Genomic DNA, 12,766 nt, shown 5'->3' on the forward strand with positions numbered 1-12,766 from the left:
TATTTCTGGGCTTTCTATCCTGTCCCTTTGATCAGCATTTCTGTTTTTGTGCCAGTAGCATACTGTTTTGATGACTGTACCTTTGTAGTATTGTCTGAAGTCCAGGAGCCTGATTCCTCCAGCTCCATTTTTCTCGCTCAGGATTGCTCTGGCGATTCATGGTCTTTTGTGTCTGCATACAATCTTTGGGAATTTTTGATCTAGTTCTGTGAAAAATACCATTGGTAATTTGATAGGGATTCAATAGCATCAGTAGGTTGCATTGGGTTGTATAGTCAATCTTCCAATATTGATTCTTCCAATCCAAGTGATGTCAGAGAGGCAGCAGTGAGCTGTGGCTTTAAGTTTGCCCCTTTGAAAAATGCATTTCTCAAGGAGGCAAAATCTGTTAAAAAAAAAAAAAAGAGGTACAGAGTTTATTGTTAGAGACACAGCACAACAAGTAGGAGAGCACATAGAGAAACAGTTTGTTTAGTTAAGACAGAGAAGGCAATGATACACACTTGAAGAGAAAAATGTGTGGGTATCTGTCCTACTGAGGAGAAGTGCAGTAAGAGGCAGTTAAGTCATTTTTATAGGACAGTCCTTTTGGGTCTTTGTTTAGGTTTGGCCAGTTATCTTGTTTCTTTTCTCACACCTGACCTGTCCTAGGACCCTCCCCAACATGCATGAGCATCTCTATTCCCAGATGCATGCCAGCCCGGAGACCTATGGGGGAGACGTGGCGTCACACATTATGGGTTGGGGCCCCTTTGTTTTTGACCCCCAAGGAGCCTTTCTTCCCATGTGCAGTGTCTCTCCTGCCCTGAGAACGGGACATATGTGACCTCTTGATGTTTTACTCAAACAGAGAGTAGCCCCTCTGTCTCTGCCAGAGCTGTTGTCCTAAATTGTCCTCAGGAGACAAAGCCTGACTATTTACCCAGTTACTCTTATTCGTTCTATTTCAGAGTGCAAGCTGGAGACTGACTGTAAATACCTGGACTCAAGCCCACTTGCCTCCTTCCTTAGGAAGTGTAAAGCAGAGGCTAGTTGTAAATGCTTGGCCTCACAAGCATATAATATTTCTTTCCGTCTGTTTACATCATCTTGAACATCTCTCATTAGGATGTTATAGATTAGGATCTTTATCCCTTTCCTACCTCTGCCTTTCCCTTTTGGTAATCATGTTTTCAAAGTCTGTTTCCATTTTGTTAATAAGTTCATTTGTACAATTTTTTAGGTTCCACATGTAAGGGACATTTGTCTTTCTCTTTCTGACTTTCTGCACTCAGTATGGCAATCACTACGTCCATCCATGTTGCCCCAAGTGGCATTATTTCATTCTTTTTATGGTTAAGTAATATTCTGCTGTATATGTGTACCACATATTCTTTATCCATTCCTCTGTCGATGGATATTTAGGTAGCTACCGTGTCTTGGCAGTTGTAAATAGTGCTGCAACCAACATTGGGGTGCATGCATCTTATAGATTTGTGAGTACAGCTCTTTGGTCTCCTTAGGTTTATTCCTTGGCATTTTATTCTTTTTGATGGGATGGTAAGGGGGATTGTTTATTTAATTTCTCTTTCTGAAATTTCATTGTTAGCATATGAAAATGCAAGAGATTTCTGTGCATTCATTTTGTATCCTGCAGCTTTACTGAATTCATCGATGAGCTCTAATAGTTTTCTGGCAGCATCTTTAAGATTTTCTATGCACAGTATCATGCAAACTGCAAGCAGTGACAGCTTTATTTCCTTTCCAACTTGGATTCTTTTATTTCTTTCTCTCTGATTGCTGTGGTTAGATCTTCCGTACTATATTGAATAAAAGTGGTGAGAGTGGCCATCCTTCTCTTCTTCCTGATCTTAGAAGAAATGCTTTCTTCTTTTTACTATTGAGTATGATGTTATCGGTAGGTTTGTGAAATGTGGCCTTTTTAATGTTCAGATAGGGCCCCTCTATGCCCACTTTCTGGAGAGTTATCACAAATGGATGTTGGACTTTTTTCTAAAGCTTTCTCTGCATCTATTGAGATCTATGGATTTGTGGATATTGAAAAATTCTTGCATCACTTGGATGAATCCCACTTGATCATGCTATGTGGTCCTTTTAATGTCTTGCTGGATTTGGTTTGCTACTGTTTGGTTGAGAATTTTGTGCCTATGTTCATCATTAATATTGCCCTGTAACTTTCTTTTTTGGTGGTATATTTGTCTGCTTGTGGTATCAGGGTGATGGTGGCCTCATAGGATGAGTTTGAGGAGTGTTCTCTCCTCTGCAAGTTTTTGGAATAGTTTCTGAAGGATAGGTATTGACTCTTCACCAAATGCCTGACGGAATTTGCCTCTGAAGTCATCTGGTCCTGGCCTTCTGTTTTATGGAAAATTTAAATCAGAGTTTCAATTTCAGTACATATGATGTGTTTCTTTGTAGTTTCTATTTCTCTCTGGTTCATACTTGGAAAATTGTACCACTCTATATGCAGATCAAGAAGCAACAGTTAGAACTGGACATGGAATAACAGACTGGTTCTAAATAGAAAAAGGAGTACGTCGAGGCTGTATATTGTCACCCTGCTTATTTAACTTATAGGCAGAATACATCATGTGAAATGCTGGGCTGGAAGAAGCACAAGCTGGAATCAAGATTTCCGGGAGAAATATCAATAACCTCAGATATGCAGATGACACCACCCTTATTGCAGAAAGTGAAGAGCAACTAAAAAGCCTCTTGATGAACGTGAAAGTGGAGAGTGAGAAAGTTGGCTTAAAGCTCAACATTCAGAAAACTAAGATCATGCCATCTGGTCCCATCACTTCTTGGGAGATAGATGGGGAAACAGTGGAAACAGTGACAGACTATTTTGGGGGGCTCCAATATCACTGCAGATGGTGACTGCAGCCATGAAATTAAAAGACACGTACTCCTTGGAAGGAAAGTTATGACCAACCTCGATAGCATATTGAAAAGCAGAGACATCACTTTGCCAAGAAAGGTCCATCTAGTCAAGGCTATGGTTTTTCCAGTGGTCATGTATGGATGTGAGAGTTGGACTGTGAAGAAAGCTGAGCACCGAAAAATTGATGCTTTTGAACTGTAGTGTTGGAGGAGACTCTTGAGAGTCCCTTCGACTGCAAGGAGATCCAACCAGGCCATCCTAAAGGAGATCAGTCCTGGGTGTTCATGGAAGGACTGATGCTGAAGCTGAGGCTCCAGTACTTTGGTCACCTCATGCGAAGAGTTGACTTACTGGAAAAGACCCTGATGCTGGGAGGGATTGGGGGCAGGAGGAGAAGGGGACGACAGAAAATGAGATGGCATCACCGACTCGATGGACATGAGTTTGAGTCAACTCTGGGAGTTGGTGATGGACAGGGAGGCCTGGCGTGGTGTGATTCATGGGGTTGCAAAGAGTCAGACACGACTCTGCGACTGAACTGAACTGAAATGAATAATTGGTCCATTACTTCTAAGTTGTCCATTTCATTGGCAAATATTTGCTTCCTGTATTCTCTTACAATCCTGTGTATTTCTGTGATATCACTTGCAAGTTACTTCTCCATGTCTAATTTTATTGAATTTAACCCTCTCCCTTTATTCTTTTTTTTTTTTTTTCTTTTGGGTTTCACTGGCTCTGCTTTTAAATCATCATGGCTTTCTGTTCCATTCGGGAGGGGAGGGGTTCAGAGGGTCCAGTCGGCGGGACGACTTTGGTTCAGTCCCTGGTTTCTTGCTGCATAGAAGAGGCTGGGGTGCGAGGAGGAGACGTGGTCGCGTTTTCTGAGGTCCCTGGCTGGCGGGACCCGAGCCCTGGACAGTGTGCTACCTCATTCCACCACCAGGAGGCGATTGTTCCCTCTGGGATTTCTTCCTGTGGGGACGCTGACATCGTGCGTGGGGGGTGGGGGGGAGGCAGGAGTGTAGTGTAGGGTCACCGAAGGTAAAGCAAGACCTAGGCCTGAGACTGGCGTCGGTGTAGAGCACCACCTCTCCGCGGGGAGTCTGGGGCTGAAGGGGCGGGGGGAGGAATTTCAGGACCTGGGTCCCCCTGACAGAAGTCTAGGGGAAGGAAATCATGCGGCCCAAGGCAACAGTTAATGCAACACAGTGGGAGATGTTCCTTCTCTACCCTGCCAGGCAACCTCTTCCCCCCAGTTGGGAAGGGGCAAGATTTTTGGAAAACACTGCTGCCTGCTTGGGTCTGCGCACCACCCTGGTGGGGCCAAACTCTAGAATTCGCTTGCAGTGGAACTGCGGGAGACAGCCAAGCTGGGTTAACTGCATAGATGGGGACAGCTCCGAACTCTCTCCTCCAGCCCCCAAATGGGCGAGCTCCGGATGCCCGAAATTCCTGGAGGGACCCACCAAAACGAAAGGGAAAGGGACTAATAAAACTAGGTTTGTCTTTCCCTGTCCCAAGCCCCCTGGCCCCCTTCCCGCTGGGCGCCCCCTGCAGGCCGCGTCCTCAGCACGTCTTCAGCACCTGTTGCAGATGGAGGCGCACTTCGGTGGCATTTTCCCAGGGTACCACGCTGGCGCGGAAGGAGCTGGGCTCAGCCTTCTGTGCCTCCTGGATAAGGCGGTGCATGGGGTAGCCGCGGCGAGGGAAGGCCACATCGCCACCGGCCAGCAGCCCCATGGGACAGAAGTCGTTGGCGCCGTCTCCCACGTAGGAAAGGCCCTCAAAGTGCACGCGGTCGTGGGCCCGCTCGCGCAGGTAGTCGCTGAGCACCTTGTGCTTGCACGTGTTGGCCGGGCAGCGCGCGCAGCTGTGTGAGTGGAAGGGCTGCAGCGCCAGCAGCCCCCGAGCGTCGGGCCCTGAAGGGTTGCTGAAGATGCGGCGGAACAGGCCTTGGTGGCCGGCGGCGCGCAGCGCGCTCTCCACGCCAAAGGTGTTGGCATCTGAGATGAGAATAACCTCAAAGCAGGAACCCTGCTTGGCCACAAACTGCAGCATTTCACCCATGCCGGGCGACAGCGGGATGGACTCGTAGAGCACGCGCAGGTCTCGCGGCCGCACGCCCTGGTCACCCAGGTACTGGAAGACGCGCTGCTTGTACTCGTTGTAGAAGCCTTCGCGCTAGGTGGCACGCAGGCTCTCTGGGAACTGTTTTCGTCCACGATAGTCTCATCAAAGTCGAAGGTCAGGAAGAAGCGCGCTGAGCCCTGCGCAGCCATCCCGCTGTCCCTAGGCAGGCATCGGAGGCCAGCAACTGGAAAACACCCGCTCACTGTCAGTACATCACCCTGAGCACCACCTGTAGGGATTGTTGGCCTCCAGCTGTCGGTCCAGAGCTCCTGACCACCATACAAGGTCCATGTGAGGGTGCCCAGCCAGGTGGCTTTGTTTCCACCACTAACATCCACCTGATCCTATCCCCTCTCCTGAGCCCCAGGAACCACTCAGTAAAAACAGCCCATCAAATAAGCTAAGGACCACAAGGCCCTTGCTAGGCATCCTCTTAACAATCCCTCATGATGCTGGAAAGGTTACAGATATTATTGAAGACCTAGAAAGGGTAACCAACTTGTGCAAACATCACCCACTATATATGGCAGAGACAGACCTCAAAACCAGATCTCAGAGTCTGAGACCAGTGTTTTTTTTCTCTATATGTTCATTGCCCCTTTCTTGTGTATGGTACATCATGGCTTACAAATCAGCTTCACTCATATTCTGTCCTTGCTCAACACAATTCCATGGATCCAGCAGATGAAAAGGACTCGAGAGATTAAATAACTTGCCCAAGGCTACCATGTTTCTATTGGGCAAAGCCTGGTTCATGAACACTTGGTCACAGCCTTGCCTGCCCTCTGTCCTCAAAAGGGAAGAGGCAGATGCCCAGGGCTGGGCATCCACTGCAGCTGAAGGGCTAGGACCCCTGGGTACCACAGGTGATCTAGGACTGTCTCACTCAGTGGTGCTTCTAGAGACTGGCAGTCCGCCAAGAGTCAGGTTGATATTTCTGCCAGATTTTGCTATGTGACTTTGGGGACAGGATTTGGCTTCCTGGGGCCTTCACCAATGCTGCTTCAAACCTATAGCTCCCAGTTGCTCCCCTCCACCCTGGGTTTAAATGAGAAACTAGATGCAGCTGGGACACATCTGGACCACTACTGCGAGCCAGACTAGACAGGGGCAGGAGCAAACGTCTGGCTGGCTGCTGCCCTCTGGTGGTGAGAGTGGGTTGACACTGGGTACCCCTCTGACTTTGTCAAGGTGACTCTCCCCAGACCATCCCAGGACAGCAAGGAAAATCAACAGCTTCTCAAGAGAGAGACTGGGACTTTGCAGGAGCAGGGCACCAGTCAGAGGAAGGGCTCCCTCCATCTTGAGGTACCCCATCTGTCCCCACTCCCTGGCTACACATGGAATGTGGGTTTCAGCCTTTTCCCTAAGCATTTGTAGTCTAGGAATCTAGTTGTGGCCAAAGCTCTGGAAGCTTTCTCCTGAGTGACTGAATCCTCTTGTGGTCAGCAAATAGTGTCTCTCAGAGGAAAGGGGGACAGGACCTCTGAGCTTTTCCAGCCGGGTGGGAGGCGGCGGCGGCAGAGGTCTGTCCCGGCTGAGTTTGGAGTGTGAAGAGTAGGGGTACACGGGCTAGCTGAGGTGTTTGGGCTCAGGATGGAGCAAGGGGTGCTTACGGGAATTGGAGGGGATGCGGTGTCTTATCCACCCCCGGATTTCTGGGCTTCGGCTCTCACGAGTCCCTCCAGTCCGGAGGGGCCGTGGATGACGTGCGTCTGGGCCGTCCCCTCCACTTGCCCCCCATCCCCCCTCCCTTTTATTCTTGATGGATCTGGCAAAAGGTCTATCAATTTTGCTTATCCTTTCAAAGAACCAGCTTTTAGTTTTATTCACTTCAGTTCAGTCACTCAGTTGTGTCTGACTATTTGCAACCCCATGGACTGCAGCACGCCAGGCTTCCCTGTCCGTCACCAACTCCTGGAGCTTACTCAAGCTCCTGTCCATCGAGTCAGGGATGTTCTCCAATCATCTCATCCTCTGTTGTCCCCTTCTCCTCTCACCTTCAATCTTTCCCAGCATCATGGTCTTTCCCAATGAGTCAGTTCTTCACATCAGGTGGTCAAAGTAGTTTCATTGATCTCATCTGTTGCTTTCTTAATCTCTATTGCTTATATCTCTGCTCTGATCTTTGATTTCTACCCTTCTGCTAACTTTCCATTTTCTTTGTTCCTTTTTCTCTCATTGCTTTAGGTGTAAGGTTAGGTTGTTTATTTGAGGTTTTTCTTGTTTCCTGAGGTAAGATTGTATTGCTACAAAATTCCCTCTTAGAACTGCTTTTGCTGCCTTCCATAGGGTTTGTGTTTTCCCTTTCATTTCCCTATAGGTATATTATGATTTACTCTTTGATTTCTTCACTGACTTCGCCTCCACATGTTTGCTTTTTTCTACAGTTTTGTTTTTTGCTGCAGATGCTTTCTACTTTTTATCACTGTTCAAGAATATGGGTTTGTTGTTGATGTTCAGCCGCACAGTCGTGTCTGACTCTTGGCGACCCCATGGGCTGCAGCTTGCCAGGCCTCCGTGTCCCTCACCATCTCCCGAAGTTTGCCTAAGTTCATGTCCATTGCATCGGTGATGCCATCCAGTCATCCCATGCTCTGATGCCCTCTTCTCCTTCTGCCCTCAGTCCTTCCCACCATCAGGGACTTTTCCAATGAGTCAGCTGTACATATCAAATGACCAAAATAATGGAGTTTCGGCTCAGCATCATTCCTTCCCGATGAGGATTGTTGATTCCGCTTAAGATTGACTGGTTTGAATTCCTTGCTGTCAGAGAGACTTGCAGGAGTCTTCTCCAGCACCACACTTTGAAGGCATCGATTCTTTGGTGCTCCACCTTCTTTACACTCCAACACTCACAACCATATGTGCCCACTGGGAAGACCATAGCCTTGACTATATGGATCTTTGTCAGCAGAGTAATGTGTCTGATTGTCAACACACTGTCTAGGTTTGTCATAGCTTTCCTGCCAAGAAGCAAACATCTTCTGATTTCATGGCTGCAGTCACCATCCGCAGTGATTTTAGAGCCCAAGAAGAGGAAAGCTGTCACCATTTCCACCTTCCCCCCCCGCTCTAATTGTCATGATGTAATAGGGTGGGATGCCATGATCTTTTTCTTTTCAATATTTAGTTTTAAGCTGGCTTTTTCCACTCTCCTTCTTCACACTCATCAAGAGGCTCTTTAGTTCCTCTTCCTTTTCTGCCATTAGAGTGGTATCATCCCCATATCTGAGGTTGTTGAGGTTTCTCCTGCCTATCTTGATTCCAGCTTGTAAATCATCCAGCCCGCACTTCTCATGATGTGCTCAACATATAGATTAAACAAACAGGGTGACAGCAGACAGCCCTGTCATACTCATTTCTCCATCCTGAACCAATCAATTGTTCCATACAGTGTGTGTTTCTTCTTGACCCACATACAGGTTTCTCAGGAGACAGGTAAGATGGTCTGGTATTCCCATCTCTCTAAGAGCTTTCCACAGCTTATCATGATCCACACAGACAAAGACGTTGGTCAAGATGACGAAACAGAGGTAGATGTTTTCCTGGAATTCCCTTGGTTTCTCTATGATCCAGCGAATGTTGACAACTTGATCTCTGGTTTCTCTTCCTTTTCTAAACCCAACTTGGACATCTAGATATTCTTGGTTTGCATAATGCTGAAGCCTAGCATGCAAGATATTAAGCATTTCCTTACTAGCATGGCAGACGAGTGCAATTGTCTGATGGTTAGCACATTCTTTGGTACTACTCTTTTTGGGAATTGGGGTGTGGATTGACTTTTTCCAGTCCTGTGGCCACTGCTAGGTCTTCCACGTTTGCTGGCATATTGAATGCAACACTTTGATGGCATCATCCTTTAGGGTTTTGAGAAGTTCTACTGGAATTCTGTCGCATCCACTAGCTTTGTTAAGAGCAATGCCCTTTAAGGCCCACTTGACTTCGCTCTCCAGAATAGGTTGCTCTGGGTGGTGACCACACCATCACAGTAATCCAGTACATTAAGATCTTTCTTGTACAGTTCTTCTGTATATTCTTTCCGTATCTTCTTGATCTTTTCAGCATCTACTAGGTCTCTTCTGCTTCTGTCCTTTATTGTGCGCATCTTTGGGGAAAATATTCCCTTAATATCTCCAATTTTCCTGAAGAGATCTCTAGTAGTTCCTCTTCTGCTTTTTCTTCTAGTTTTATACACTGTTCATTGAAGAAGGCCTTCTTGTCTCTCCATGCTTTTCTTTGGAAATCTGCATTTAGTTTGATACCTGTCCCTTTCTCCCTTGATCTTTGCTTCTCTTCTTTCTTTAGCTATTTGTAAGGCCTCCTACCACTTTGCTTTCTTGCTTTTCTTTTTCATTTGGATGGTTTTGTTCACAGCCTCCTGTACAGTATTACAGACCTCAGTCCATCTTCTTCAGACACACTGTTTACAAGTTCTAATCCCTTGAATCCATTTGTCGCTTCTGCTGCATCTTCATAGTGGATTTGCCTTAGGTCGTACCTGACTGGTCTAGAAGTTTTCACCACATTTTTAGGTTAAGCCTGAATTTTGCTATGTGAATCTGATGATCCGAGCCACAGTTAACTCCAGGTCTTGTTTTTTCTGACTATATACAGATTCTCCATCTTCAGCTACAAAGACTGTAATCAATTTCATGTTGGCATTGACCATGAGGTGATGACCATGCATAAAGCTGTCTCTTGTGCTGTTGAGAAAGGGTATTAGTATCTCAATAATATGGAATTACTTACAACGTCTCTGGCCGCTATAAGCACATCCTCTTATGGTACCACCACCACAATCGAAACAAAACCGTTTTCATCACCTGCAAAATTGCTTCTGGGTTTTTGTCAGTTAAGCCCTTATGTCAATCCCCAGAGGCAGGCAACACCCCATCTGTCTTCTCTATATATAGTTTGACCCCCTCAAGAATGTCGAGTAAATGGAATAGGCAGTAGGTCGACTTACCCACGAGGATTCTGTGAGGGAAAAGGATATACAGGTGACTCCTGGATGTGCAATGTACATGTCACCTGAGTATAGTGAAATGGGTTGATTGTTACCTACCTATTCGTCAGACTGTAGGCTTAACCTGTCTATAATGTGTATATGTGTTGTCTGTTTAACTCATATTTAATTCAATGCAATTTCTCTTCTATGTTTGGAAGGGTTGTTTTATGAATTAGAAATGGTAAATCTTTTGAAAGAAAGTGAATCTTCTTTGTAAAAGTCCTCCATCTGCATCTGAGCAGTACTTACCAGGATGTCAACATTGATTGCACAAGCACAGGTACAACAAGCACACTGTAGTCACTCAAACGCTGCTCCCTGGGTCACACAGGGACAGTCCACCTGGCAACCCTGGCAGGCCCAGAGTACCTGGCCGGACCTGCCCATTGGAGGTGAGAGTGTCCCCACATTAAGTCAGCTGAGTAGCATCCTTTATTGCATCTGCAAGCTTAACCAACTGCTATCATGCAAAGGAACATATAAGTCAACTGCAGAGATTAGAACTTGGACATTTTGGGGCATGATTACTGTGCCCACTGCAGCTAGCGCTCTCTTCAGGGCTCACCTACTGTAAATTCTTTGTTTGTGCCAGTGTCCCTCAATAGTCCAGAGAAAGCGGTAGACCTGGGGCTGGTGCTGGTGGGCTGGGGTGTGATAGGGAGGGAGTGTCTTCCCTGAAGTTGGACAGGCAGCAGAACCAGGCAGGATGGGGCCTAGGGCTCTCCCAGGCTGAAGGGGAAAGGCAACAGGGATGCCCTGAATGAGGCCGGGCTTCTGCATTCCTCCTACCCCCTGGGGCCCAGATGGATTTAACCTATGCCTCAGGCCCTGCCACAGATTTCCCACTGGAAGTGGAAGGCTTGGGGCTGAGCCAAGGCCTGTGATGTCTATGTTTCCAGCAACATTATACTGAGGTAGTTGGTCTGAACTGTGTGCTCAGAGGAGGGAAGGGAGCCTGGTAAAAAGTGAATGAGGGGTTGTGTTCATGCCCTTGCACCTCCACTTCCATGAGCTCCTCCACTTCCTCACCCTGGTGACCAAAGTCCCAGGCCCCTCTCTGCCCAAGGGTGGTGCTGATGCTGGTGGTGGACTTCTCCCTGGGCACAACTTACCTACATGTCTCAGTGGCCAGAGACCTCAGCTGGACGGTCTCTGCCAAATTTACTCACTCGGACAATAGCTAGAAGTGCTACACCATCAGGCAATAACCACTGGATCAGCTCTGAACTAAGTGATCAAGTCCACCTGCTCCAGGGAGGAGTCTGAGAGTGGACGGAGTAAGTCCCACCCATGTTCTTTTCTCACCCTGAGGTGTCTACTATTCCAACCCGCACGTAGACTGTCCACCTCACCTCATTCCAAGAGGCCTGGAAGGGAATCAACGTGAGAATATGGGCACAGTGTTCCCCATTGTCCAGGTGCAGTCACTCCTAAATTCACTTCCTCATGGCACCCTTCTTGTGCCTGCCTCGGTTAAATCATCTTGGGTGGTCTCCTATTTCCAAGATGAGCAGCAGTATCCCTGGTGCTCTCCAGAGCCACCCTTCCCATTTTCATTCATCCACACCCTCAGCAGTTGGCAGATATCATAGAATGGCAAGGTAGGATCCAGGGCCTCCTCCAGCGACTCCAACTCTGTGAGAGTCCCAACACCCTGTCCTGAGGTGTGCTGACTCCTGCATCATCCCTGTCCTACATTTTGGGAACATGACAACACCCCTTGAATATTGGGGGTCCGACCCTGGCTTCTGCTCACACAATGCCTTACAGAATCTGGACCAGTCTCTACTTTCTTTTCTCCCCGAATCACATCCTTATGCCTCAAGGGCATTATCCTTGCTGACATTTATTCACACAGAGAGATATCCAGGCACCAACTCTGAATGTGCTACCTTCCATCATACCCCCTTTTGTGTAATAAAACCCTGGTCTTTCAGGAATGGTGTCAGGCAGAACCTACCCTCAGTTCACTCAAACACAGATCTGTTCTTTCAAAACATCCCACCCTCGCCTTCTCCCACATATTATCAAGCGTGAAACAGATCACCAGCCCAGGTTGGAGGCATGAGACAAGTGCTTGGGGCTGGTGCACTGGGAACACCCAGAGGGATCAGATGGAAAGAGAAGAGGGAGGAGGCATCAGGATGGGGAATACATGTAAATCCATGGCTGATTCATGTCAATGTATGGCAAAAACCACTACAATATCGTAAAATTATTAGCCTCCAACTAATAAAAATAAATGGAAAAAAAACACAGATCTGTCTCTCTGAGTCTCAGGCTGGCACAGTCCTGGAGTGCTGGCTGAGAGAAAGGAAGTGCTCCCCAAATTCCAGCAATGAGGAAATTGAACACAGAGTTCAGACTCATTGTCATGTGCCCTAAACAAGTAGTCTGGCATTTCTCCAAAGAAGACATACAGTTGGCTAACAAACACATGAAAAGATGCTCAGCATCACTCGTTATCAGAGAAATGCAAATCAAAACCTCAATGAGGCACCATTACACACCAGTCAGAATGGCTGTTATCCAAGAGTCTACAAGAAATAAATGCTGGAGTGGGTGTGGAGAAAAGGGAACACTCTTAACACTATTGGTGGGAATGCAAACTAGTCCAGCCACTATGGAGAACAGTGTGGAGATTCCTTAAAACAATGGAAATAGAACTGCCATATGACTCAACAACACCACTCCTGGGCATACACACCGAGGAAACCAGATCTGAAAGAGACACGTGTACC

General features: G+C 47.1%; 1 pseudogene; it reads right to left on the reverse strand.

Moving 5' to 3' along the window:
* Positions 1 to 4,450: 4,450 nt before the first annotated feature.
* On the reverse strand, positions 4,451 to 5,163 carry LOC136154320 (phosphoethanolamine/phosphocholine phosphatase-like; annotated as a pseudogene).
* Between the last annotated feature and the right edge of the window lie 7,603 nt (positions 5,164 to 12,766).

Source organism: Muntiacus reevesi, chromosome X, assembly GCF_963930625.1.
Source record: "Muntiacus reevesi chromosome X, mMunRee1.1, whole genome shotgun sequence".
Classification (NCBI taxonomy): Eukaryota; Metazoa; Chordata; class Mammalia; order Artiodactyla; family Cervidae; genus Muntiacus; species Muntiacus reevesi.